Source organism: Ranitomeya variabilis, chromosome 1 (assembly GCF_051348905.1).
Source record: "Ranitomeya variabilis isolate aRanVar5 chromosome 1, aRanVar5.hap1, whole genome shotgun sequence".
Taxonomy (NCBI): Eukaryota; Metazoa; Chordata; class Amphibia; order Anura; family Dendrobatidae; genus Ranitomeya; species Ranitomeya variabilis.
Genome location: NC_135232.1, coordinates 603,522,781 through 603,529,262, shown reverse-complemented (window position 1 = coordinate 603,529,262; position 6,482 = coordinate 603,522,781).

Here is a 6,482-nt window from a genome sequence, read left to right as displayed (position 1 = left end):
TATAGCTTGTGACTTAAGAATAATTTATATGTAAGCTTTTTTGTGGTTTCTTCTAATATTAATGATTCTTGGATTTGCTTTATATAAAACGCTGTTGTGTATGTTATTCCACAATTGACAAAAGCTTAGGCTGGGCTGAGACATTTTGAGTGGACTTCTGCAGCGCCCCAGAGTCCTGGTCGTTGCAGTACTGTGGCTCCGCCGCTAAGGGGGGCTATGGTACGTCTGATGGCACTGAAGGAGTTCATCTGACCAGGTATCACAGACACCAATACATTTCACAGTCTGGCCTCCAGGGGGAGCTAAGGGTTCTATTTATTAGGCCACTCCTCACAATCTGGTAAAACTGGGGGTTAGGCAGGAAGTTAGAACAGAAAGCTGGCTGGGTTGGAACCAGGCAACACCTTGTGGCAGAGGGTGTTGTAGGGGAAGATTCAGAGGGGTCCCTGTCAGGGGTGAGATCCTGACAGAGGCCTAGCGAACAGAGAGAACGTTACGGGACCGCGCCTGCACGATATAGCGGCGGTACCCCAAGAAAGGATAAGAAGCGAGATTTATTGTGCTGAGTGATAAACGAGATCAACGCAACAAGGAGAATACCAGTAGGAGTCGTGCTGTAAGACGAGGCAACATCCTATTGAGGCGCATAACCGGTGGCCGGAACGCCGAGGAAGTATAGAGCTCCAAGCCAAACTTCAAACCTACGGCAGGACAGTCAGTTACAGGCGGGCTGTCTCACCCAGACCCAGGAAGACCCAGGGGGGGTAACAACAGGAGTGGGGCGACGCAAGAGTCCCGGAAGAGCTCCGAGCCTCCCGTCATACGGGTGCGTCCTAACCGTAAGATCAGGGGGACGTAGAGGGAGAACATCAGAATCGAGTTGTGAGGGAACATGAGAAACAGACACAACAGTTGTGGGGTACTATCCCGTAAGCACAGCAGGGGAGGACCACAACACAAGCGCAGGAAGGTAGACACAGATTTCCACCTGCAAAGGGAACTCTGGAGGTGCCATCGGACCGGCCGGACTTGCGCAGCCCTGTTAACCGTATTCCGGATTGAGGACTCAGAAGCCTTCAGTAAAGAGGTAAAGAGACTGCAACCTGGTGTCCTCGTCATTTACCGCGACCGGCACTTCACCACACCATAACGACATCCCATACCACCACTTTCATTGTGCGCCCCTCAGCAGGGTCACGGACCGGGCCTAGCCACCGTGACAACCCCAGAGCAGAGACTCAGAGGCCCGGTACCGGGTACCCCTCGGCCCTGCGGCAGTGGGGGCTCTACCACTTGGCGTCACGAACAGGATCTACTTAAGCCTGAAGAATCAGGTCATGTGTGCCTTGGAACTGTGATTTATTATACTTGGACTGTGATTTATTGCAAAGACTGTGCATTGCCACTTGCCGCCAAAAGTTCCCGCCAAAGCCGCCGCCATTACAGTGCTAAGGAGAGCGCAGGAGAAGAAGAGGGGCGTGAAGTGGGCGTAGACAAGCTGAAGAGCGCGAAAGACAATGGCCGCCCAGTCTAAGTATTTCGGTCCCTTGAGTACGTGTCCGTCAGCAGCCGGGATCCGCCTCCTAATCCTTAGTGGAGGGCGGAGGCAAAGAAAGCGAAACCGCCCACGAAGGAGAGAGCGGGAAAAGGACGAGGAAGAAGGAGCGAGCCACATGGAGGATGCCATGGCCAGCCGCCTGGAGCCGGAGTGTGGGGTCGGAGCCGAGGACTCCCCCAGCTACCCGGAGAGGCACCGCAGCCAGACCTCCACAGTTGACGCTGACCTCCTGCAGACCGGAGCGGACGAGCTGATCCACCAACTCCTGCGGACGCAGCTGAGCACTGAGGCCGGGTGGAAGAAGACCTTCATCGGAAGCCTCACCAGACGTCTGTCGGCAGCCTCGTCTGGTCCGGAGCCAGAAAGAAGTTCCAGCGCTCCGAAGCCAGAAAGCAAGGCTCTGCCGGAAAGCGAGATGCTGCAAACGGAGATGACAACGCCGCAGCGCAAGGCCCTGCAACCAGCGTTCCAGATCCCAGCGGAGACGGAGCAGATCGGCACCGGAGGGACCGCATCTGAAGCAGGTATGAAGAACAACCCTGCCTCGCCAGCAGAGGACCTGCTGATAGGCCCCGTCGCGGTACCCCCTCACCCTGGGACCTATAGACTCCGGCGCCTTACACTCTGGGATCAGGCCACGGGTATGCAGCACTTCTTAAAGGCCCCGATCTCGCCGATCACCTTGCCGAGCGAAGTCTATGCGGAGCTACGGCCGCCAGAGCGAGAGTAAACCTCGATGCCATGGATATGTAAATAGCTAACTGTTTGTTTCCCTGCTCTTTGCTGCTTTAAACCCGACTAGGGTAATTCTTAAAGGGATCCCTTTGTTTACCCGGGATCCCTTCTTCTGCTTTTTGTTTTTGTTCCTGTTTTATTATTGTTGAAAGAACTGCTGGATCATGAACACTGCATGATTACAAACTTTTTGTACATAGTTTGCACCTTCTTAAAGGTGCTCTCTACTGGTTTTACATGAAGAAAGGACTCTTTGCGAAGATACTGTTTTTGAAAACATTACCGGAGTCCTTATTGCGTACGGACTTGCAGCTTGAGAAGTTGCACTACCTCATAGAGACTTGGTCCCCTCTTAAAGGGGATGTTCATTGATAGTACTTAGAAAATGATGATGCTCTAAAAGAAAAAGTAATAATGCTGATATGTGAAAGTTAAATGTAGCCAACTAGTTGATTGTGAGAAATGTTTAATGATGTTGATAGAAGAACGAGGACAGGAAGTGAACCCGTACGGGGTTAGTTAGTGAGTCCTCCTAGGAGCCATACAGAGATGGCTCAGTGATCTTGAACTGAAAGAAAAATGATATGTTCTATACTGTGTATAGTAGTGGAAGGACAGTAGGCCCGGACGGAAAGGGGCGGTCCTGTACAGAAAGGAGAGGCAGTAGGTCTGGAGCAGTTAGGACAGGAGGTCCTGCAGATGTAAAGAAGGAGAATGCATAAAAGTTAATTAGCCTTATATGTGATACAAGAAGGTCTTTAGTGGATTTAGCGAGTACGTCCTTAAAGGCAATGTTAAATTATTGTTCACAAATTTTGCACTTAGTAGAATACCCGGTTGGGTAAGAGAAGTTATTTATAGTCTGTTATTGAAAGTATTTAACCATGTTTGTAACGTTCAAGAGTCCTCACCTCCCATAAAGGGAAGCTCTGTTGAAAAGTTTACTTGTACTTGCATTTCCAAAATTGTATGTCTTTTTGCTGACATGTATTGTTGTTTTCTTCCCAGTCCAGGAGTACTGGATTTAACCGGGGGGGAGTGCAGCGCCCCAGAGTCCTGGTCGTTGCAGTACTGTGGCTCCGCCGCTAAGGGGGGCTATGGTACGTCTGATGGCACTGAAGGAGTTCATCTGACCAGGTATCACAGACACCAATACATTTCACAGTCTGGCCTCCAGGGGGAGCTAAGGGTTCTATTTATTAGGCCACTCCTCACAATCTGGTAAAACTGGGGGTTAGGCAGGAAGTTAGAACAGAAAGCTGACTGGGTTGGAACCACCTTGTGGCAGAGGGTGTTGTAGGGGAAGATTCAGAGGGGTCCCTGTCAGGGGTGGGATCCTGACAGAGGCCTAGCGAACAGAGAGAATGTTACGGGACCGCGCCTGCACGATATAGCGGCGGTACCCCAAGAAAGGATAAGAAGCGAGATTTATTGTGCTGAGTGAGAAACGAGATCAACGCAACAAGGAGAATACCAGTAGGAGTCGTGCTGTAAGACGAGGCAACATCCTATTGAGGCGCATAACCGGTGGCCGGAACGCCGAGGAAGTATAGAGCTCCAAGCCAAACTTCAAACCTACGGCAGGACAGTCAGTTACAGGCGGGCTGTCTCACCCAGACCCAGGAAGACCCAGGGGGGTAACAGCAGGAGTGGGGCGACGCAAGAGTCCCGGAAGAGCTCCGAGCCTCCCGTCATACGGGTGCGTCCTAACCGTAAGATCAGGGGGACGTAGAGGGAGAACATCAGAATCGAGTTGTGAGGGAACACGAGAAACAGACACAACAGTTGTGGGGTACTATACTATCCCGTAAGCACAGCAGGGGAGGACCACAACACAAGCGCAGGAAGGTAGACACAGATTTCCACCTGCAAAGGGAACTCTGGAGGTGCCATCGGACCGGCCGGACTTGCGCAGCCCTGTTAACCGTATTCCGGATTGAGGACTCAGAAGCCTTCAGTAAAGAGGTAAAGAGACTGCAACCTGGTGTCCTCGTCATTTACCGCGACCGGCACTTCACCACACCATAACGACATCCCATACCACCACTTTCATTGTGCGCCCCTCAGCAGGGTCACGGACCGGGCCTAGCCACCGTGACAACCCCAGAGCAGAGACTCAGAGGCCCGGTACCGGGTACCCCTCGGCCCTGCGGCAGTGGGGGCGCTACACTTCCATTAAATGAACATTAATCAACACGTGAGTGTCGGGATTTCTTTTTCTTTGCTGAATGCGATGGAGAACTTGAATCTAGAGAAAAATATGGACCTTCTGGCCTGTCTATGAGTTAGTCATTTAGCTGATTCAATGTGAGCTAAATTCTTATGATCGGTGACCACAGTAACTTGATGAACTGCCCCCTCCAAAGATGTCTCCATTCCTCAAAGGCTAATTTAACAAAGAGTAACTCACGATTCCCAACATTATACATTCTTTCAGAAGACAAAATTTTTTGTGAAAAATACACATGTGCGAATTTGTCAAGAGTTTGTGCCCCTTATCCCGACGACTGAATAATCCACCTCCACAATGAATGGTTCCTGAAGATTGGGTTGAATTAAAACAGGAGCGAATATAACATATGTTTTCAATTTTTAAAAGCCCTAATTGCATCCGGTGACCAAATCTTGAGTTTCGCCCCCTTACGTTTGAGGTTAGTCAGAGGTTTAGCAATCTGAGAGAAACCCCTAAAATAGTTGGAGAAGAGTAGAAAACACTGCAATGCTTTCATGTCACTAGGTTGAACCCAATCTATTATGGCTTGCACCTTCCCAGGATCCATTTTAAATCCATCAGCCGAGAAAATGTCTCCCAAAAATGAAACCTCCTGAACAGAAAAAAACACATTTCTAAGTATTCGCAAACGAACAATTCTCCCTCAATCTTTGTAATACAACCCGGATTTGTTCCTGGTGAAAATCCAAATCGTGGTTTTTTTTTACTTTTACAATGGTAACCAGGGTAAATATCGGGTTACTAAGCGTGGCCCTGCACTTAGTAACCCGATGTTTACCCTGGTTACCCGGGTGCTGCAGGGGGACTTTGGCATAGTTGAAGACAGTTTCAACGATGCCCAAGTTGTTCCCCTGATCGTTGGTCGCTGGAGAGAGCTGTCTGTGTGACAGCTACCCAGCGACCTAAACAGCGACGCTGCAGCGATCGGCTCGTTGTCTATATCGCTGCAGCGTCGCTGAGTGTGACGGTACCCTAAGAGGTACAAGCCTTTTAATAAATTTGGCGCATCTTATACCAGTGCTCTAGTAATGAAGACTGGTATACAAAATGTTAATCTTGATGAATTGGGACCGAAGAGTATTACATTTAGGGCACAAAATGATTTCTTACTTTTTCATTGCTTGATTTTGTATTAATGCATTTACTTTCCAATAGCATTTGCCTTTAAAAGGGTACAGTGATGGGCATGATTTGTGCCCCCACTTACACAAATCTATCTTTTTAATTTTTAATTTTCATTTTACATTTTTAAAAATGAATTTATTTTCTAACAAGAAAGGCTGACAAGGATTCTGGTGGAAAACTGCATGAACTATTGAAAAAAATGTGTGACTTCTGGTATTTTTATGGAAATCCCAGTCAACTGCAACTTTTTGAAAATGGAGGAGTGTCCAAGCAAGGCCAGCAAATTCATCAAAATTTACATTATAAAAGTGGCGCAAATTACAATAAATATACACTCACTGGCCACTTTATTAGGTACACCTGTCCAACTTCTTGTTAACACTTAATTTCTAATCAGCCAATCACATGGCGGCAACTCAGTGCATTTAGGCATGTAGACATGGTCAAGACAATCTCCTGCAGTTCAAACCGAGCATCAGTATGGGGAAGAAAGGTGATTTGAGTGCCTTTGAACGTGGCATGGTTGTTGGTGCCAGAAGGGCTGGTCTGAGTATTTCAGAAACTGCTGATCTACTGGGATTTTCACGCACAACCATCTCTAGGGTTTACAGAGAATGGTCCGAAAAAGAAAAAAAATCCAGTGAGCGGCAGTTCTGTGGGCGGAAATGCCTTGTTGATGCCAGAGGTCAGAGGAGAATGGGCAGACTGGTTCGAGCTGATAGAAAGGCAACAGTGACTCAAATCGCCACCCGTTACAACCAAGGTAGGCCTAAGAGCATCTCTGAACGCACAGTGCGTCGAACTTTGAGGCAGATGGGCTACAGCAGCAGA